The 22,598-nt window shown below is 42.2% G+C and overlaps 1 long non-coding RNA gene across 2 annotated transcripts in view; it reads left to right on the forward strand.

Annotated features, from left to right (window-relative positions):
- Nucleotides 1–20,665, forward strand: part of LOC118166815 — a 44,738-nt gene extending 24,073 nt beyond the window's left edge. Inside the window, exons 3-5 of one of the 2 annotated variants that reach the window (XR_004750739.1) lie at nucleotides 16,199–16,471; nucleotides 17,659–17,788; nucleotides 18,140–20,665. This is a non-coding gene — a long non-coding RNA (uncharacterized LOC118166815). Of the gene's footprint in view, nucleotides 1–16,198; nucleotides 16,472–17,658 lie in introns of both variants that reach the window. The other variant, XR_004750738.1, reaches the window with a different exon arrangement.
- Nucleotides 20,666–22,598: the final 1,933 nt, after the last annotated feature.

Genomic DNA, 22,598 nt, shown 5'->3' on the forward strand with positions numbered 1-22,598 from the left:
TCTTAGGGGGTGGGCAAAAAAAGTGAGAAAGAAACATCAGCAGGGCAGCTGACCTAAACCAACCAAAGGGATATTCCATACCATATGATGTCACACTCAGCAATAAAAGGTGGAAAAAGGAAGAAGAGGGGAGGGGTGGGCTCTCGTTGAGAAAACATCTGTCCTCCTCCTGAACACCGGCTACGTGCGTTGAGGCCCTGCTTCAAGGATGTGGTCCAGCGTCGCTCATTTGTGGGAAGTAGAGAGTAATTTCTTTCCTCTGCACTTCCACATAGCCTTTACTTGTTTTGTTATTCCCTTTCCCCCTCTTCCCCTTTCCCTCTTTTCCCTTTAGTTGAATTGTTTAATTAATAATAACATTTCCTTAATAATATTTTTTCTCTTTAATTATCCTTATCTCAACCCGTGAGTTGTTCTTTCCTTTACTTCTTCCCCTCCTCATCTGAGTAGGGGGAGTGAGAGAGCAGTTGTGGTGTTCAACTGCCTAGCCCCGTAAAACCACCACAGCTGCAGGGATCAGAAAAGAGAATGAGGAGCACCATAAGGCCACCTATTGTCACACGGCAATAGTCTTCAAAGGAAGAAAGGGCTGTACTGAAATTCTGTTTTCTTGCTTATCCTACATGCTGGTTGCCTGCAATACATAGAAATGCTTAGCTAGTTGTGAGCTATTCACCTGAATTAGTGTAATTCAGTAGCACAGCCAATAACTGCTAACTTTCTATGCCTCAGGTTGCAGCACCTAGAAAATGCAAGCCTAGTTAATGCTCCTCCTGTACCAAGGACTTCATATTCCTCTGTGTGAAACAAAATATGCACTTACTAAACCCTACAATTTTATGTTGCTTATTTCCATTGGTAATAGGGAAAACAAATAGTTTAAATGCGATTACAGACTCAGTCTGCAGCATGTATTATTCATGACTCACCAGCACTCTTCTCTCCCTCCTTGCTGCGCTAATGTGGCCAGTCCATAAGGTGTGATATTTGGCAAACAATCTGTATGTGGTCTGCTTTGAGCTTTATGGTCTGCATTATGTGCCGTGTTACTTGGAGCCATTTGTAACGCAGCCGGAAATCGGATGAAAACAATTTCTCTGTGTGTAAAGGAGAACTGTAGAGGCGACTTGTTTCTCAGGACATCTGCTGTTTGCCAGGAGTGTGGGGAGCTCAGTACCTAAGGATGGAGCCCGGGTCCGGTGCTGCCCCCAGGCCAACAGCCCGCTTTGCCCACTGCTGTGCAGCTGGAGAGGTCTCAGGTAGGTGTGAGCCCCAGGTGGGAGCAGCAGCTCAGCACCACCTAGGATCAGTCCCTGCAAGGCTGGTTCTGCCCTGAGTCACACATGCTGCTCACAGTTCCCAATTGTGCTGGGGGGGAGCAGGGATTACTGAGGAATGAACTGAACGGGGAGTAAATAATGAAGGCAACGACTTGCGGGTCTTGTGTGCTGACATGTACAATTTGCCTTGTGCGCTGAACATGCACCTATGTAACTAGGTTCTTGTTGAAAGTGATTTAGTTAGCTGGTAGCTCGAGTGTGGGCACTCTCTAAGAGATTAAAGCACAGTTAATACCTGAAAAGAATTAATTTTGCTAAGAGCCAGAGCCATAAGATTAGACCCAAACAGAGATCTCTCCTAGAATGCCAATCTAAGGAAAGTACAGTGAAACGTATTCCATACTAGCACACCTTAATTTAAAGCTTTCACACTGCTGGAGCAAGCAGTACACGAGGCTTTGAAGTAAAGAAAACACACAACAACTGGTGGAGGTGATTACTGGCTTTTCATCACCTATTGATGGTTATATAAGGCTGGTCCCTGGCGGTCCAATAGAATAGGCTGAAAACTCTATAAATACTTATTCATAATGTCTGCCTGGTATCTAGAGATAGTTCAGCAGAAAGAGAATTTCCTCAGCTCTTTCAGACTGTGCTATAGCATAGTGTTGTAATGTGGATATATGGGACTGTGGGGAAAAAACACTTTTTTCTTATTTCTTGTTGGATGCTCTGGACTGTGGGGAAAATACTCCCTCCCTGCCCCTCCTATTTCTTCTGCAGTTCCAAGCCAGTGAGGCTGCATAAGCAATACATCTGCGGATTGCTCTGGATGAGAATAGATCAGACGTGAGCTCTGATATCTAGTAATTTAGGGCTGTGTGTGTGTGTATTTATATATATAAAATATACACTTACAAAAGCTGAAAAGCTGTAATCTGGAGCCAGATGGCATGGCATCTCTCCTACCTAGTGCTGAGCTGTGCCAGGTGGGCAGGAGGGTCGACCAGCAATGGCACCGTGTGGAGCAGCAGAGTGCCCCGGCCCAGCCTGCCTCTCCTCTTCCTTCCTCCCGTGCCCCATTGATGGCTCAGGCTTCCTATAGGAGCTCACCCTCACTGCCTGTGCTCTAGAGAGATCTGCCACTGTGGGAGTTAGGTGGGGTATTTCCAGCTGTGCTTTTTCACACTCCAACCCCTACAGATAGCATTTCAGCCCTTAGCTTGTTGCCTTCAATTTCATAGGATAACGAGGACTTCTGCTTTACTACTTCATTGGCTCAGAAGTGAAATAAATGGTGTTTTGTTGGCAGGCAGTTTATATATGTATCCTGTGTTTACTTCTTTCACAGACCTTTTACACTAGTGAACTGGCCTGGTCATTTCTTTTTAAGTGTGTTGAATCATAGTTGGTTTTTTCTGTACACCAGTCAGGATATGCCAGTTTTAGAAAAAGTTCCTTGGAGCACTGCATTTCTCCTTCTCTTTGGCTTTCTTCCCTAACAGTAGCAAAGAGTTATCTTTGCTATCTCAGTTAACTGTGCTAACAGCAATCCTCACTACATATTAAATTTGGATTGCCCAATTCCTTTGAAGTGCTATTAGGGTAATAACAGTGAGTCTGTAAATAGACTCCCTGGTCAGTACAGTTTCTTTCTCACTGAACACTGGCCAGGTCATAGCCACTTATCTGAGGCAGTAACAAAAAGTTTTGAAGTATTTTGATACTCTATGAAGCCAGCACAGCTTAGGACATCCTAGCCTGTCTCTCCCAATTTTCTGAAACCTCAACCAAATTTCTAGCAAGGTTCCACTAAGATAAATTTTATACTTGCTAAGGTCAGAAACAGGAAGAAGCTGGTTTCACTCATGATACCAGTTCTTGATTGAAAAGAACAGCTCATGTTTTGTATCTGTAATCCCTTCTCTTCCTATCTGCCCCCTTCAGTTTGTTTCAACTCAGTTGTTCTGACTTTTCTTACGTATGTAAAATTGTTATGGGGTTATGCTATTTGCATGTGGGGACCGGACTTGATTGAATTACAGGTAACAAAAATGATAAAGTAGTAATAGTGAATTTGACTTCTGGATTCTTCATAGTGGCTGCAGGACAGTCGCTTTTTTAAGATCTCCTTCTGTTATTACCCTCTTTAATCTACCCAGACGTTTGCTCCTACCAAAATGTGCTCATCCAAAACATGCTCCTGACAGTACTTCTTGGGAGTTGCTGAATGACAATGAGTAGAAGGGTTAATTTTTAAGTGTTTCTGAATGTCATTTTTCAGATGATAGACACTTTAAAATCAAAATGGATTCATCATTATGCACCACAACCATTGCTTCCCTAAATAAAGATGAGTAACTCACCAAAATTAATCACTGAATTGCTTGGTATTTTAAATAGACCACAGTCATGTAGGTATGGGTTAAGTGAGTGGGTTTCCAGAATAATGTTTTTTATTATGTCTTTGTCAGTCAGGGCAATTTATTCTGGCATTGTTGTCAGAGGAGAGAGCGTGAATAGGGTCACCCTAGAGTATGAAGCAGTCACTCATGTCTATCAATCACAGATCTAAGCACATTTAAACTTGCTCGAGAAGTTCATTCTCCTGCTCAGGATTTATCTGATTCTTAATGCAGAAGCACTTTAAATACCAAATTGTATATAGAGCTCCATCATGTACCTAATTAATCTTTCATGCTCTCCTGTAGCTGCTGTGCAGCTGTTTCCAAGAGATTGCTCTGCACAAGGCTTGGGCTGTGCGGAGGAGCCCAGGAAGGGACGGTGTGCTTTCCCAAAAGGAAATGGAATTGGTTCTTCATTACTGGGTTAAAATAAAAGAAAAAAAGGAAGGAGGAAGACTTCAGGTGCATGGGGAGGAAACAGCAGAGAAACAAGGGCTGCTTTTATATCATGTCCCAAAACCTCAATGAGAAGACTTGGGGAATCATGGTGTCTGCAATGAGCAGTTGTTGGTCTCACTCACGTCCAATTTGACATTACTCAGCCTCCTCCGCTTCATTTCATGAGGCTGCTGGTGCTGGAAGGTGGCTTTATGAATGCTGACTGGAATGTCACCTTGGGTTTCAGCAGCAGCCAGCTGAGCGTGGCAGGCACAGCCAGTGCCAGTGATGGTACCAGCAGTCTGCCTCTGGTCTACATGGGGCTTGAGTCCCCTTAGCAGCTTCTGCAGCAGATAAAGCTAATGGTGTCACTAGTCTTTGCAGTCCTGTACTGATTACTGTCCCCAGAGACTGATCCTTAGTTCTCCTGATGGTTTTCCTCTCTCCTGCTCCTCTGCTGAGCCTCGTGAGCTCTTCTCACCCTGCGTGGGGCTGGCTAAGGAGAGGGTGTGTGGTCCTCGCGCCCTGCTGAGGGGTGAGGGCCTAATGAGGCCTGCCAGCCCCTGCAGGCCAGCGGTGGGTCGCAGCGGGACACTGCAGGGGGAAAGAGGGTTTGTGCATCTTGCATTGCTGTTCTGCCTGTGGATCAAGGGATCCTGTCTTCCTGGTCTGTTCCTATTCAACACCTGGGAAGATATCCTTCGTTATCCCGCCTCCTAATGACTTGCTGTTGCTGCTTCAGGAACGTGGCAGAGGTGCCTAAATGATGCGACCCATGATACCTATGCAGACACTGTTGTTGGAGGCTACAGACTGTCCTTCCGGGGCTTTCAAACTGTGGCAGCCCTGATGTAAGGGCAGAGGAAGATATTTTCCATTCACAAGCCCTGAAGTGGTTGCTGTTTCAGCCTGGAGATGAAAGTGTGATAATTTTGTTTGTAACTAAACGTAACTATGGGTGCGCAATTACCAGCACTTGTGCAACATGTCTTACCCATTGCATGTGTGTGTGGGGAACGGGAGCAAGTGAAATAACAGCTTGCTTTTAAAATATTCGGACTTTTAAATATCCTTGTGCCTTAATATTTCTGTCATTTATTAGGCAGATTTTCATTTTATTTTATTTTATTTTTTTTCAAGGGGAATTTGTTTGTCTTGTTGCACTGGCCCCAGCAGTGTGTGGTCCCTGTTTCCAAGGTGAGGAAGGTCAGCAGGACTGCTGAGTGATGTGGTAATAAATGAGAGATGGAGAAGATGAACTGCCTGGTCCTGCCCACTCACCTCCATCCTTTAGAGAGAGACTGACTCTAGGACATGCAAGGGCTGCCAAGTAGTTAACCTGCTGGAAAAAAAAAAAAAAAAAAAAGTGTAGCTGCAAACAAATGAACTGTCCTTTGGTGAAAACATCTTAATGCTTCCTTAATTACACCCCTGTAGGGTATGCACATCTTAATAGCCAGCAGTGTCCACATGGAGATGGCAATTCAAACTTAACTCTTGCAAAGTTGCAGAGAGAATGGATAAATAACCCCTTTACTGTAGTTTTTGAGAAGTCTTGAGGGAGAAGAAATTGAAATTGATTGGAGAAATGGGGTCTAAAGTGTCTGATATTATTCTCTTACATTTCCTTTCTGCCCCCACTGCAATAGTGATATGCGGTATAAAAACGTCTTACTGAACAGATTCTCACAGCTTGTCTATTTGCATGGGAATTTTTTTTTTTACAAATTATATCAGCAAAGCTGTACTAGAAAATTGCCTTTTGTGAACAATCATCTTCCAGTGCAAACACATCTGCATGAGGAGGCAAATACAACTAGATTTATTTAAATCCCTGCTTTTGGCTACACTAATATTTGTCCCCCTTTGGGCAAGACTGAATGGATATCAGATTTTCAGCTGAAATGCAGAAGTTAAGGAAAGGGTGATTACTGAAGTTATGTATACTGGTTTTCCCTTTCATGTCTCTGTTATAAGCGATATAATCTCCTGTCATGTGTTCAAGTATGGGAAAATGTAACAATTTGTCTAAGCCCTCAAACTATGTAATTTGAAAGTGTTTCAGGTTGCAGATAATAAAAAAAAGATGCTTTTGCCTGAATCTGTCCAGATTTTGCCTTCAAGTCACTGAAATATGCCTACATGAGGTACTGCTGTACTGCCTTCTGACAGCTGGCTAAGTGGCTTTTGAGCAGAGAACCACCAGTTTTCTTGCATCTCAGGCAGTTACATGTTAGGCCCAATATTTAGTGATATCTGAGTATATAATTAGGTGGCACGTTGAGGATCTCTCCTTCTGTTTATGTGCAAGTAGGAGAGATTTAACCTGGAAGCAATAGGATATGGAGTTACGGGAACCTGACAGCGAAGCAGGTTTTCTGCTTTGACAGATGCTCAGCAGGCTGTTTATTTGGGTCCTGTGCCTTGGGACCCAACTGTACTCTGCAGTTTCTTTTGCCTGAGGTGCCGCAGTACTGGCTGGCTCTTTATTTGGTGGTTTGCACACTGCCATCAATGACATGGGACCAAGTAGTCTGGATGCCTTGGGGTCTGAGGGCTTGTCCCTATCCCCCCTGTCTCATCTTTCCTAAGTCTCGCTCAGATTCCCAGGTGGACCAGTAAAAAATTGACTTTTTGTTGAAGAAAATGAAAAGCCAAAGGGGGAAAGATGTGTTTGGATCAAAGTGTTATCTTTGGGAACTCTTTCATTTCAGAAATGTTTTTGCTTTTAAGTATTTACACTTCAGTGCATTTTTAAATGAAATGTTTCCAAACAGTTAGATGGTGTCAAATTGAAAAGCTTTAAACATGAGACATATTTTCAGCCAAAATGACTTCCTAGATTTGGCATTAAAATAATCAGTAGTTTCTGTTGCCTTAAACCCGTGCTTTTCAGGAGTACAATACATGGGGTTGAAATGCTGCCTGGCAATGTGCCCTGATGACTTCTGCACAGCCATCTTCAAGGGTCTGTACTGGGACAGCATGTGGCCTTTTGGGCAAAATTGTCAGAAAAGCCCCTTGGCTGATGTGAATGAAGATTCAGAAAAGATTGTGTGTTTGTGCTAACACAAGGTTTTCACACATCTGGCAAAACTGTAACCCCCCTTCCTCAGTTCTCTTGTTGCTTTTGTATGTCCTTCGCAGGAGTGCCCTGTGAAGACCATGTATCAAGTCCCTGCCTGCAGAAAACTCATCAGCTCTGACTCAGTTTCTGGTTGTTGTAAGTGTAAATATTGAGGGTGGGGACAAGGCGTATTTCAGCTGGTTTAGAGAACACTTTGTCTAACGCCCTGTGTACCTCAGAGAACCTCGAGATCCTTTTCCTTAGAGCAGTTCTTTTCTGTGTAAGTATCGTCATAGTTTGACCATTCTTTTTATCAAAATCATTAGCATTTGTTTTCCTTTGTTAAAAATGATACAGGCATGCCCTTTGCCCAGGGCAGCAGAGTTTCAGCCTCTGAAACAGGCAGAAAACCAGTAACTGTGTATAGGGACTCTGCTGTTGCTGCAACTGGAACATACAAATTTACTAGAGAAGCAGGGGAGTATAAGACCTGAACAGAAGTAGTATGTATGAGGCAGCGGTCAGCATCTCTGCTAATATCCTCTGAAAACAAAGGAAAGTTCTTCAAGAAGAAGCAGAGATCAGTCAAGACCGGAGAGATGAATTTTATAGTCCAGACGAGGACTCTCCCAGCTTTTCAGTGACTGGAACATGGGTTTCAGCTTGGCTCATTTCTTTTAAAAACAGTGAGAATAGGTAGGAACAAAACTTGCATCAAGCTGCACGTGGCATGCCAGGCTACACTGGTTATGTCTCTTGAAGCTTTGCCCAGAGGAAACATGCTGGTGTCAAAAGTTTATTATTATTTTTTTCTCATCTTCAAAAGAAGAACTTCAGGTAGGTGCAGTCAGCAGAGGATGATCGCTGCTGAACCACAAATTAGATTGGAGTGACTCTGAGTAGGCTTTGTAAATTATACAGCTAAGACTGAGAGCTGCAGTAAACCCTTCAAATTTAATTTGAATGTGGCAGTCATCAGTGGATGAAAGATTTCAGGACATCTGAGCTTTAATTCTTTTATTTATTTTTAAAGGAAATGAAAGAGGGAAAGAGAGGCTCCCATCACAACAGCGTAAAACATTGGCCTTCGATAGGTTATTCAGAGCAGTTGACACATTAAAATGAATGTAATATCAATATTATAATCAAGGCACATAAGCCTCAGAACAGTGCAAGCTCACTTTTTTCCCTCTGACTCATTATTTATACAAATCTGCACTGCCATTCTGCAGTGCTTACTACAGAAATACCGGTTTCCGTTGTAGCGCTGGCTCTCAGCCTTTTGCATGCTAATGCAATATTCTATTTCTAACTTGACGGTAATAGATTAGCAAATACATGAGGCTATCATTTCTCTGCTAATGTGATTCCAGCCATGCAGAAAACTTGAGGTTTGTCTTAAACAGGCCAGCTTCTGAGCATTTTTCATATGAAATTCAATTTAAATAATTTCTAATTTAAGTGTCTACTTTGTTTTCTGCCTTTCATTTTTTTTTTTTTTCTTTCCAGAACACTGGAAACAGTTTGCGTTAGTGGGGGTGGAGGGAAGTTCTGTTTGCCTTAGTCAGCTAATTGTTTCAACCTTTGTTATCCTCTCCTTGAAGGTGAGGTGTATTTTAAGTTCTGCATGAAAGAGATGTCTTGATTAGAACAGGAGAGCTTCAGCCCCCTTCTGGAGGGGGAATGGACACTTCTGCTGTTGTTTTACTTTTGGCTCTTGTTCTTTCTGGTATGTCTGCACAGATGGTGGTGCAGTCCAAGAACCTGACAAAGAAATGCATGTACCAGACCCCAATTATAATGTAATTCCCCATGTTTTCAAATACTGAGTTGTGGGCAGCATTGTGAAACTCTTCATGTATGGCCTGCTGGGCTGACAGAACTATAGCTCTGAGAAATTGAAGTAATTTTATTCTTGCTTTCAAAGTGAAAGAAGAAGGGAGAAAGCTATTGAAAGGTCTTCTAAGAGGGCTATTTTGTTGAAGTAATCAAACCAGGTCTGCACAGCTCCTTAAGTGCCACAGTGTGGGATGTGCACAGAGTATTAATAATGCCTCTTTCTGGTCTTCAAGCCCTGGATGTAGAAAGCAGCGTACCTGACTTTCCCTGCCTGGTGACCAGGTACCAAAGCACTCACTTGAGCAAATGCCACCTGGTTCCTACCACAGAGTCCCAAAGAGGCTGTGAGGAGGGGAGTTTCTGGAGACAGCTCAGGGTGGGATGCCTCATGGCCATGGCAAGACATGCTGGCCCGAGTGACCCCTGCTCTCTTGCTTCCTCCCAGTGTTGGGATCTGGATGATCCTGTGGTGCCCAGTGCTGCTAGCAGTCAGGGAGGGAGTCCTGGCACAGAGATGCATTGAAGGTGGTTATTCCTTGTTTCTGTGTTGTGTGACCAGGAGATGCTGTGTCACAGCTCTAAAGCCTTTGGGTCGTTGTGGCAGAACAGGATGGAGACACGTTGGATGCTATTTAAATTTGGGATAAGCTTAGGATGAAAAGGGGGGGATAGCCCTTCTGATTTTTTTTTTTTTTTTTTCAGGCACAAACCTTGCACTGCAGTTACAAGTCAGTCATTTAGAGTCCAATCCTTTTCCCGCTTTGCGTTTTTATAGCTTTTAGACTTTGCACTTTTATAGTTAATTTTTTCATCAAGGATTGCTTATGCTGAGGAAAAATTGCATTTTTAAAATGTATATCTATTTGCTCTGGGCTAATCTCAGGATGAGATACAATAGCTTAGGGATCTGGGAAATAAGATATTAGTCTATGCTATCTTTCAGTTCCTTTATATGGCATAAGCAGATTCACTTCACTCGTAAAATATCCTTATACACTTGTATTTTAAAGATTAGTTTCTCTTTGTCTGTTTACTTCCATTATTCACATTGCTTTGATATCTACATGTCAAAGCATTCCAGAGAAAAATCACCTTACAGCTGAGAGCAAGTGTGGAACATTTTAGCTCAGAAAGAGAATTTTTCATTAAGATATAAATAAATAAGAGTATGGATTATATTTGAAGGTAGGTCTTATTTATTCAGCATCTACAGCTGTGGCTGTGTTTTACAGAATAATGTAAAACACATCCCTTTGTTTTATAGAACAGTTTCTCTTTGCCTCTGTAGACATCAACAGTTGGAGTGAATAACATTAATTTGATCCTGTCTCTTTCCACATTTATGGGAGCTTTTCCATCGACTACAATGAAGCCAGAAGCTGTTCTAATATGTTTTAACTTAGGTGTCAGACAGAGTTTAAACCTGGGTAAAGCTGTTTTCTGCCAGAGCTATATCACTTTATTTTTCACTTATGTGTGGTTCTCCGGTGTGTAATGGGATGTTTATCCAGACTTCCAGGTGCCTGCATGAGAGTTAGAGAAACAAGAGCTGTTTGTTCTTACCCTTCCCCTCTGGAAAGGTCTCTTGCCCTGTACAAAGCATGGTAAGAAAGATTTCCTTCCGTAGGTCAAACTCCAGCCCTAGTGGGACTCCGTAAAACTGCTCTGGAAAACACCCTGCTTGGGGGCCACTGCATGTGCTTGCTAGGGTGCTTCCAAAAACGAGCAGGGCTTCAGCATTCTGTCAGAACCAGAAGAGCAGTATTCATTACAAATCTCACTGGCTTGTTTCTGTGTTTTAGGGAAGGAGCTTAAACTTGAGGCATTTTGGTTACTGAAAGACTTCCAATCTCTAAAAGGCGAGAGATTTTTAGAATCAGAATATAGTTCCCTGGAGTGCTTGCAGTCCTAAGGTCTCGTATCTTGTCTCTCAGATGGAGAAGTGGATTGAGGCTTGACTTGAAATGTTAATATCACAACTGAGAAGGCTGCTGTATCATTCGGTCTGACTCCAGAGGGAAAAGACCAATCACTTTAGAGTTAAGATGCATGAGTGAGAGAGTGCACATGGGCCAGGAATGATTGACATCGAGAGAGGTTTTTTTTTTTTTTTTTTTTTCTCCACTGGTTGGTACCTGAGAAGCTCCCTAGGCTTAGAATAAATAAGGGTCACTGAAGAACACTACTCAAGGCTGCTGCTGCCACATAATCTATGGGTATGATAATGAATTTCCACACTCTGGAGAATGGGATGCTATATTTAAACTGTTTAAGTGAAGAACGGGTTTATACAACAGTGGCTTCCTTTTAGCTAGCAGCTGTGTAGGATCTTCCATGAAATTTGCTGGAAAGAGCAGGTTAAATAATAGTTTAAAAAACAAGCAAAGCAAGACAAAACAACCACCAGCAGTCACCACACAATTTAGGCAATTGAACCTGTCATTCCAGATCCTAATCTGATAGTGCAGTGGGAATCTTGCACTGATACAGCCAGGCAGCCAGGGTACGGTTTGGGGAGTCTGGATTTATTATTGGGTTATGTTCAATAAAACATGTCAGAGTAGATTTCTGTTCGGGAGGTGATATGTAGGCCTAACTCTGGGTTTTGTAGCTATTCCATGAAATAGTTTCTTGAAAGAGTCTTAAAAACTTAATGGAGTTAAGGTTTTGCTCAGCCAATTTATGGTGTCTCCAAAAATAAATACAGTTTCAATAGAACTATGACTCCCTTGAGAGCTGAACCCGTCTGTCTTGAAATTTAGTTTCGAAATGAGAGCTGACAATTGCTTCAACAGCCAAAGTGTCTGGTTTACTCTGAGGACAGTCACCGTGTGACTTTTCCTTTCTAGGCTACGTAAGGCAGAAGGTCACAGGGAGGAGGACTGTGTTTTTTCTTCAGCGTCAGAGCTGGTACTAGTTCTCGTTAGGAAATTCTCTTTGTATTCACATCTTGGCTTTGGAATGCCAGCGGCAGGCTGTGTAATTAATCTGTACCAGGGCGACTGGGAGGGGGAGTACTGTGGAGGAGAAATGAAAGATAATAGTGTCAAAGCCCTGAAGAGTCACCCAGTGCACGAGTGGTATCTGTCTGAACGGAATGTCTTTATTTGGTAATTCCATAGTGGAATGGTATTTTGCGTGGCAGTATACGGCCAGCGAGGCACCAAGCTGCTAGGCAGACATCAAACACAAATCAGGGCTGGTACCTAGCTTTGTTTGGTTGACTTGAATCTCTTTGATGAATACAGTGAATACTTACTACTTTTTCATCATCTTTCTTCTAAGAAGAATGTCTATATTTTTTCTTAAATTGGAAATAGTCATATTGACAGATACTAATGATCACATAAGAGACTCATTTTAGCTATTGTGCTAAAGTGATTTTAGAAAAAATCAGCTCCTGAAGCCTAAGTTTTCCAGTGTTGTTACTTCAACCCAAATCTCAAAAGCTTGAAACTCTGAAGAAGCATCTGGTTTGATTTAAAAATAAATAAATAAAAGTTAAAAGTAGAATCTGCTTGTTTCTTGAGTTCTCTGATAGTAGCTCCAAAAAATCCTCTCTGACCTCCTATAAAGAGGTCTTGGAAGGTTTTAATGCCAAGCTCTACAAAGTACATTGCTTACAAAATACTGTATTCAGTTGCTATCATAATTTGGTTTCTACATCAGCGTTTAAAAATTTGTTTTCAGAATTGTCTGCAGGGGAGCAAATGAAAAAACAAAACCAAGATTTTTCACGTTTGTTTTAACATATATGAAAGTAGGAATTAAGGCATTCCTTTAATATTAATGATGTTTGCTGCTTTGCTGGCAACATGTAAGTATCAAAATACATAGATTCTCTTTCATGCCTGGATTTCTGATCATGCTGAGAAACTATTGTACTGCTTGTGCATCAGAGGAACATACACGCACACATCCCATGCGACTAGGAAGAAAGAAAGGGTTTGTTGGTTCTCTAGCACTCCTAATGCTGTTAAACCAACCTCTTGTGGCACTGTGCTGTGTGTGTTGTCATCAGAGGAGGTGGCCAGCTTTTTAGCAGCTAGTTATGGAGGTGACTTAATAGCTTGAAGTAGCCCCAGATCACATTTGAATTAAGTAAAATCATATTTCTTAGTAATATTATATATATTGAACTCTTCATTCTGAAGTGCTTCTATTGGCAGTCATGTTACTAGGACAAAAATGCAGCACCTTGACTTACAGAATTGCTCTCACAATGTTATGATTGCTATTAGCGTTGCTTATGCATTTTAATTTTGCTATGTTTCTGAAGAGCAATCATACTTAGAAGGAGGTTACTAAGGCACGACTTAAGGCATAATTCCACGCCTAAATTCTATAGCAAGATCTTTCAGTTTTGGTTTAGTTTTGGCACTTTGGGCTCTTTACACACATCATAAGAAGTGTGTCTATTTTTCAACTGCTGGAAGTAATTTGTGCCAGACAGAAATCAAGCCTAGACAGTATGCATGGTTAGATCTACAGCTCTGCACCCAGCGTATGGACTAAGAATAGCAGTATTGAGACCAATCGCCTTTGTGTGCTTTATTTGTTGAGCGCTGCATTAGCGATACATTCAATCTGCTCTTTGCCTGGTCTTCGAGGCATGGAACTAGGCATTCCCTGGAAGTGGATTTTCTTTTTTGAAATGACAGCCAATTTACAGTAATTAATGTGATAAGGACAGCAGCTGTAGCAGTCTCTAATTCTTTAATCTTAGAGTAAGAGCTAGGAATGGATTAGTTAGAGATAAATATAGCTTATGGGGTTTTCTCCTGAGAACAAGCCCTTTAAAAATATTGCATTCTTGTAGCAGGACTGGCCAACGGTGATGAAAGCAATTTCCCTTTGCTGGAGGGAATTATCCATGCTGGACTGAATGGAAAGAATAAATGTTGGCTTACTTTGAAGAAGGCAAATACAGTTTTGACTGTAGGCAGTGGAGATAGTTTTGTGGGCTGATCTTGAGAGCGCCTTGGCCCCAGTAGGAAGGGTGTCTAGGTTCTGTCTGGTGTGCAAGAGCTTAATGCACGTCAGCCAGTGACTGGGAAAATGGAGGAGAACAGATTGGGGAAGGGACACTGCTGTTAGCGCTTCTGCTGAGAGGCTTTTTTGTCCTTCTTGTCCTTCAGTGCTCGAAGAAGTGAACGGGAAACATTGCAAGCATAAGGTGAAGAATATTCTTAATTAACCAGAATGTGTATATTCCCAATTCATTTATGTTTCCAAAGGTCACATAGGATTTTTTCCTCCATTAAAGAAATCATCACTGTATTCATAACTAAAACTCACTTCCAGAACCTGTTGGAATTGTTTAAATGAAATGTACTATGAAAGGGAAGTCCTAAACTGACTCTAATTGAGGTACTTAGACACACCTTGACTTAATCATTTGCAACCCAAGTGTATTTATACGCCTAATCTGGAGGACAAGCTAATTTGATCTCTTTACATCTTATGGCCTTTGCTGAGACAACCAAGAAGGCTGTTGGAAAGTGCTTGGACTGCTTCCTCTATGGGATGTTGTCCCCTGGAGACTAGTCTGAGGTTCTTATCTCTGACAAATGAAATCAGATTAATTTTTGGTTGCTGGATGAAGTATTAAAGCAGGTTCAAACCAAACCAATTTCTAGTGGTTTTTAAAAAGGCCATGATTTAAAAATCCTTGCTAATTGAAAATAAATTAGATCCTTAAAAGTTGCTGTGCAGTTAACCTGGTTCATTATCCTTCCCAAAAGCACAACATCTACTTGTCAGGAAATTGCTAATAATTTAGTGTGCATAGACTTGCGAATGGTAAAGCTTTGCGTTGGTCTGGTTTGACCTTTCTGCCTGATTTAAAGTCTGTTGTGAAAGAGCTCTAAGGAGAATCCCCGCATCTTTCACTGCAAAGGTGAAAGCTTTGATGTGAGCGCTCAAGTTAAAGGCTGCTCAGGGAAAAAATGAACAGCTAATTCCTTGGCGAGTTTGGTTGGGAAAAAAGGGAAGCCTCTATTGAGCACAACTCTGTCAGGGTGTTAAATATAATTTTGTGGTGGTGTTGTTTTGGAATTGTATTTTTGTAAATTGAGAGAGAGCTGCTGAGGAAAATCAGCGTATGTTTTAACCTGTTTCCTGTTAATGGTGTGGGGAGCTTGTTGGTGTCCCTCCAGAGATGTGCTAAACCTTCGAGGAAGTCCTCTCCTGGCGGTTGGAATCCCGTTGTGCTGCATCCATTTGCAAGCTGGGTGTGCTAGCATCCAGCAGACGCCAGGCCCCCCACGTCCTGTCAGCTTTCCAGCAGGCTCCCGGGGCGTTGCAGAGCCTCCGAGGAGAGCTCCGCGCAGCCTCTGGTCGCTGACAAAGTGTCCTGTGCGCACAGCGGTGTGCTTGCACCTTCCTGCCGGCTCTGGGAGGAGAGGTGGCTGGCTGCGCTCCAGAAGGGCAACTCTTCACCACCTGAGCTTTAGGTGATCGCAGTGTAGGTCTTGCAGCAAGCAGTGCTGTAAAACTGTTCTGCCGAGGTGAGGTCGGTACCTTGTGTGGGCAGGTACTTTCCCGCACGTTTCCTTGCCATGTTCTGCCTTGTCATTGCTGAATTTGGCTGTTTCTTTGAGATGAGATACGTCAGTATCTCATATCTTAGAAGGAAATTGATTTTTTCCCTGGTTCCTGTTCAATAAGAAGTTTAACAAAACTTTCAGGCAGGAGCGGTGTGCTTTCATGGCCCAAGTGTGCCGGAGCGCTTTTCAGCTATTTCCAGCCTGATGGTGTTTGTGAAAAGTTACGAAGCTGCTGTTCTCACTCATGTGGAGTAATAGTTTTGCAGAAATCAGCTGGACTATTATTGAGGCAAAATACCACTCAGCATGAGGAAGGCTGGCAGGGGGAGGCGATGTGTAGCACAGAGCTTTAGGTAGTGCTTATAATAACCACACTGTTTGTTCTCCACACCGGTGTCTGTGCTGTGGCAGGGCACTGGAGCATCCGTGATTGAAAAATTGATGGCATGTGGCGATGTGTATGTTGGCCAGCTCTGAGGATGTATTTGTCATGGTGTGCCTGTTCTGTGAAGCAGCAATGAAGCAGTTAAGATAGATGGGAATCGTGTGGCTAAAAATCCTGCATTTACTTTGAAAACTCATCCAAGGTACTTACAGACCGTTTTTATTGCTGTCCCTCAGGATTTGTGCACAGTTTCTGGAAAACACAGTGTATGCTGCTGATAGAGATATGTCTCCTTTTTCTGCCATCCAAATGCCAAACAAAGAGGAATGGAAACCAAATGGAAGCAGAGTGCTTTTGTTCGTGAACTGAAAAATTTATGGATATTTGTAAAAATGCAGAAGAACTTGGTCTGCTGCTGAGAAGCAAAGATAAGAAGTAGAACCTGTCACTGGCAGGGTATTTTGGGGTCAGCTTCAGGCAGGGTGCGTCATTCCCTGGATGCCCATGTGGTGAGTAGATTCCTGCCTAAACAATGGGCCTGAGGTGCCTCCTTTTTAACATGCCTTTGACTTGACAGAGCTGGTCGTTCAGCTGGCTGGTGAAATGATGGAGGGTTCATGGACTGCCTCTGTTTAGTAATAAATAACGAGTCTGGTTTCACTGGGACAGAACATCTGGGCTCATGATTTAAAAACAAGTGCTGCTATTATATATCTTTGGAATTACTTAATTACTAAAATACTTATGCTCAGTTCCTTCACTGCACAGAAGACTGCTGTGTTTGAAACAAGTTATTAGCTTCTGAAAACATGGACTTTATCTTCATTATCTTCATTTAGAATTGCCTATCCACTGCATCAGCACTCTCCCTTGGCATTGCTGGGCCACGTGTGGCTGCTTTTGGGAGTCTTGCTGCAGTTCTAATCTCGGTGACCTTTTGGAAGGCAGCAGGGGAGGTTTCACTTCCCTCTGACAGCTTGGAAGAGGTTGGATGAGATTTATTGGAATCACTTGCTCTGCTATTGCTCTTCCTCCTTCCGACATCAGTATTGTGCTTCCCTTTTCCCCTGTCTTCCTTCCTCATCAGTGTTTGCCAAGGATGTCCTTAGGGACTTCTTAATTTTATTTTTGAGAGTCAGAGTGGAAACCTTTTGCAGGAGGTTTTGCAAAATGCAACAACTGGAGGAAAAAATAAATAAATTGTGGCCAGTAAGGTCTTCCAGAAAAATCATTGCTGTTTGCAGGTTACATCAGAGAATGGTCATTTGTTGGTGTGCTTAGTAATTTGTAAGTAACAATTAGCAATGTCAGGTTGTCCTAGGGCTTGCCTACCAGTTACCTGGACTTAGAAGTACAGAGTCCAGTATGTATGTATTGCTTTTATTTAAGTATTTTGGAGTGTGTGTATAGGCATATCAGACAGTGCTGAATCCTTGTCTTCAGTCATACTGTAACCAAAACCACACTAGGTGTTCCTGGATATTGTAATTATAAGGTCAATGAATTACTACTGGATGCCTTCTAAGTCTGTGTAATGCCTTTTATAATCAAGTACACACAGTGCTCTTGCAGCTGCAATTGTCTGAAGTGAAGAAAGGCTTGTAGAAAGAGATTTGGCTTTTATTAGCTGGAAAGATCAGAGAAGCTTTCAGATAGTTATGCCAGCTACTTTTCTTTTCTTTTTCTTCTGTTTCAGCAAGAAGGTCAAAGTAATCAAAGTATCTAAAAAGCACATCACAATAATGTCTTGAATGTTAGTAGAAATCTGATTGTGTGGACTCCAAGAGCAACTGTTTTGTACTGAGCAATACTTCCTGCCTCACCAGGTAAATACCCCTGGGATGTCTGCTATTCATTTTCACAAATGTAAGAACATTTTAAAGTCTTATTGGGACAGGCTGGGGGAGGCTGGCTGGAGGGATGTGAATTTAGTGTGAATGGAGGCACTTCTAATGCTAATATACCTTCTACGGCATCAGTAATAAATACTGGAATAGGGCTTTGCTGGCAAGTTTATAATGACGGGCTGAAGTAGTGTCATTTTCTGTTGCCATTAGGATCTGGTCCCACTAACTGGGCTGGAGTGTTTTAAGACTCTGCTTTCTTTGAATTATGGCCTTTGCTTCTCGACTCTTCAGGAATTTTTCATTGCTGCCTCTCTCGACATCTATTTGCAGCTTCACCATTGCAATGAAAGGGATCAACAAACACAGAGAAAATTAAAGAGGCCATTGCATTAGAACACGTAACTATTCACAAAATATATTGGGCAATAAAACTGGTTACTTGTTTTCATTACAGGGACTCCATGGCTAATATTATATTATACAAATTAGACCATTCTTTTAACAATGACTGTAATGGGGATGATGTACTGAAAGCCTTAGTTTGTTCTTCCAACAGCATCAATATTGAAAGTTTATGTCCTCTTCTTAATAGCTCTTTTACTAAACAGAACTTACATTTGAGGCCCAAAGACTTCTTTAATTGTGCTGTGCTAATTAGAAATGATGCGTTAGTAGGAGTTTTACAGACGCTATGCAGCTGGCCACAGGAGGGCTACTTGCAACATAGTGAGTTCAGTAATGCGGCACTTCCAGATTATGATGGGTATAAAAATGACTTTTCTAAGTTGTGCCAAAGCAGTTTTTTTTGGAGGGAAGGATGAAGTTTTGAGGAAAGCAAGCTTAATTATTCAAATCCAAAGAGGTTAAATTGATAAAGATGATGATGGCTTTCTGGGGAGGGGCCAAGAGAAAAGGGAAGAAAATCAGGTTGTGAAGTGAGAACAGCTAAGGAACAAAGAAGAATATGAGGGTGGTGTTGGGGGTGAGGACTGAAAAGGTTATAGTCACTGAAGGTGCGATGTTGTACTAGTGTTTGGAGATTATATTTTCGGGCATATTCCCCTTTGTTTTGTTTGTGTTATGTGAAAGTACATCTCACGCAATAAAAGGTATTTAATTTTTTTGTCTGTTTGTTTTTGTATTGTGCTGACTAGGTTGCTGCTTTTCATCTGGTTGGACCGGATGGGATTATATTTATTTTAGCTGAAATTCACCAGTTAAATATTTACTGTTTGGTGACTGATGTCTACCAGCAGTGCTGAGGTCTGATCAATTTTAACTTCTCTTTCTGCTGCACTCGGTGGTCCAAGTGATGAGAAGGCTGTTTTTGCATGTTGCAATTTATTATCCTGATGTTTACATACTTTAAATCAAATCCTGTGTGCAGTTTCAGATGTAGATGCACGTGCAGGTTTCTGGTAAGAAACAAGGATAAATGTGCGTTCTACTGAAAAGTGAAATGCATGAGAACTCACATTTACATACAAAACACTGCGATACCTTAATTCTCTATTCCAGAAGAGCGTTCAGATCTGCCCTCACCGCTCTGGTTGCTCGGGATGCAGGCCATGTCCAGTTATTGTGGGGAGCTCTAACAACTGACAAAACCTTTATCTAAACCTCCATATGGCACATCACCGAAGTACCTAGACATGTGCACTTTTGTCTTTGGTCATTTCGTACAGAAAATACAATTAGGCTTGGCTGTCAGACAGATGAAATCTGTCACATTCCTCCTGTAGGAGCTGAACTTGGTCCAGCCCAATAAATAGAAAGAATACTCGCCCATAAAATTGCAAGTTGCGCCTGTGATTTCAATGCACGTGGGCTAAGATTCTGTGGAATCTGGCACGCGCCACTTTCTGGCTGAACAGCCTGTTTCTGGGATCAGCACTGCTTCCCTGCTCCGCCACACTAAAAACCCTTGCAATAAAGCTGCAGATGGCTTTGCCACACCTTCCCTAAAAGGGCAGTTTCCTACAGAAAGCAGGACTTTGTAGCTTTCTGAGGAAGAATCTTACCATCGAGATTTGTTCAAATCGCCTTACTAGAAAAACCTTATGAAGCGATTTGCTTTTTATTGCTCCTTCTTGCATCTTCTTGGTTTTTAACGTGCCCTGCCTGCTGTAGACATGTCAAAGAGGAGGAAAAAATTACGACTCAATCAGAAGTCTCATAATGCCTTGTTTTCCTGTTCCTGAGTTATCCAGCAGCAGGCCATATTTCACAGACCCATTTGTTATTTGCAGTGGTTGAAATTGGACTGATGTTGGACAGGCTTGTTACCCTCAGGTGAGCAGTCACAGGTAACTGTGTGCTGGGAGCTGTGACTTGGGTTATGTGGGGTTTTGGGCAGTGCAGAGCTGAGCCCATTCCTTGGCTGCCTGGTTATTATGTTATGGCCCCTCTTTCAAGGATGGAGGGCTCCAGATGCTCTTTAGTGACAGCTGAGGGGGCAAACTTGCAGCATAATTATCACCAGTGGTGTAACAGGCAGTATATCATTCTCTTCTTTCACACTGTTTCTGACAAAATGCCTTTATGTGTGCGTGTGACAATTTTATTTTCAAAAGGGCGCAGCCTTTTATTGCTGCACTTCTCAGGGCAGCAGCTTGTGTATTAGAGCATCTGCCAGGGGGAATTGAGGTATTGCCTGTATTTTTCTTGACACAACATTGTATTTCATACTGTAAACCTAACAAGTAGGTGGAATTAACTGATCTTCGCTTGTACCATGGCTATGTGTTATCACACTTGATTATCACCTGTGTGCACAAAATCCATTTTGTAAAGTTGTCCTTTAGGACACCATATGTCAACAAAACATTAAATGCTCTTTTCTTGTCCTGTCCTGTACAAATACTGTATGATGGTTAGCAACTACTTGAGTTTACTGGTCTGTCTTCTGTTTCCATCTCTGCAATTGTCCTGCTATTGCGAACAATTTAGTAATTGTGCTGTCTGGTCCCAGTGGTTTCAGTACTGCGCGTTGTTCATTTAACTAATTGCATGGAGCCCTGACTCTAGCTGAAAGAACAATGGTGCATTAAGTCACTAGTATCACACATGGGGGTATTTGCTCTATCTGTCAAGTGTACTTTCCAGACACTGCTCCTCACCTTGTGTTGTGGCTGTCAGAGCCAGTCAGTTCTGTGCTCCACCAGCACAGTGAATTGTTGAATCATAAAGATTGGAAGAGACCTTCAAGGTCATCTGGTCCAACCTTCACCCTACCACCAATATCACCCACTAAGCCATGTCCCTAAGCACCATGTCCAATCTTTCCTTGAACACCCCTAGGGACTGTGACTCCACCACCTCCCTGGGCAACCTGTTCCAATGCCTGACCACTTTTTCTGAGAAGAAATGTCTCCTAAACATGGGCTCTCTGGGTCATGGCAGGAAGTGGTGTGCTAAGAGCCCCGTGCTCAACACAAGGCTGTGTTTGTGTGAGCAAGGTCCTCAGGAGAGGGGTGGTGATCACTGTACACTTCTGCAGTCTTGGGAGAGCTTGCTCACGGTGTTGCTGGTCCCTGCTTCAGATTTATTTCTTCTTTGCATCCTGGTCACTGAATGGTCAACTCTCTGTATTTTTAATTCTAGGAAACAAGCTGGGAGGAGGAGTTGTTAAAGAACTGCTCCTTAGAGGCTTTCCCAGGCACCAGCTTTGCAGCTTATTTCTGAGCAGATAAGTGCCTGGACTACAGGCAATAGCTGCTACTGTTAGGTCGAAAGAGCATTACCCAGTGGGGAGCACTGGCAATGGGCTGAATGGGCATGAAGTTTGTATCTCTGTCCCAGTTCTAGGTATTCAGGACTGAAGTCTCCTGGATAGACAGTCAGAGGTGAAGCACGACTTCTGTGTGTTGATATTATGTATGCTCTGTGGAAACAAAGCTTCGCTTTTCAGGTTCTGTTAATTTTTTCCTAAAACTCTGTTCAGTAATTAGAACAGAAAAAAATGTTTTAGAGAAGTACTTGCATCTCAATTTGCTTTTCTAGCATTGTGTTCTTATTGCCCAGCGTTCATGCTCTTGACAGTAGTCTTGAATTGTAAATATCTTCATTTGCAATACTTTTCAGTATGAGGCATGTCACTTTGACAGGAGGTCATTCAGGACTTTCATATTGCATCAAGGAGTCCAAGATTAATCTAACAAGGTGTCTAGAAATAATTTAAGTGCGATACATCTCAGGTACTATCAAGGTAAAAGTCAAACAATGGCAGGATGCTGTAAGCCAGCGATACATGCAGGTGTAGCTAATTCACAGGCTTTGTCTAGTACTTTATCCAGTTTATAACAGAGCATACTGAAACTGAAAGGCAGCTCCCAGTAATCATTTGAAGTCTTTGCTACTCTACAGAAACAGCTTCAGCAAATCTGAGAGGCTGAGAGAACAGTTCAGTAGCAGATTGAATACAGGGCAAGTGTAAGTGTACGACTGTAATGGACTATCTAGGACACTAAGTCCTGTACCAGGAATCTTAGGCAGCTGTATAGTAAGCAAAATCATATGTTTCTAGAAGGGTTTCTCTGATAAGTGTGCTTCACATTTTGCCTTGAAGTCTGGTTTCTGTTTTTTTTTTTTTTTTTTTTTTTTTTTTTTTTTTCCCCTCTTTTTTTTTTCTTTTCCCTTTAAAGCTGTAACTGAAGTCTTTTGAGTTACAGTGAAACTGAGCTGATGGCTTCTCCCCCATCAGGAAGACACTTGCAAACAATTGCTCTCCTGTGCCTCTCTTGCTGCTGGAAACTTTTTTAAAGATTAGTAGTCTACAGTGCCATTTCAA

This window comes from Oxyura jamaicensis, chromosome 4 (assembly GCF_011077185.1).
Source record: "Oxyura jamaicensis isolate SHBP4307 breed ruddy duck chromosome 4, BPBGC_Ojam_1.0, whole genome shotgun sequence".
Taxonomy (NCBI): domain Eukaryota; kingdom Metazoa; phylum Chordata; class Aves; order Anseriformes; family Anatidae; genus Oxyura; species Oxyura jamaicensis.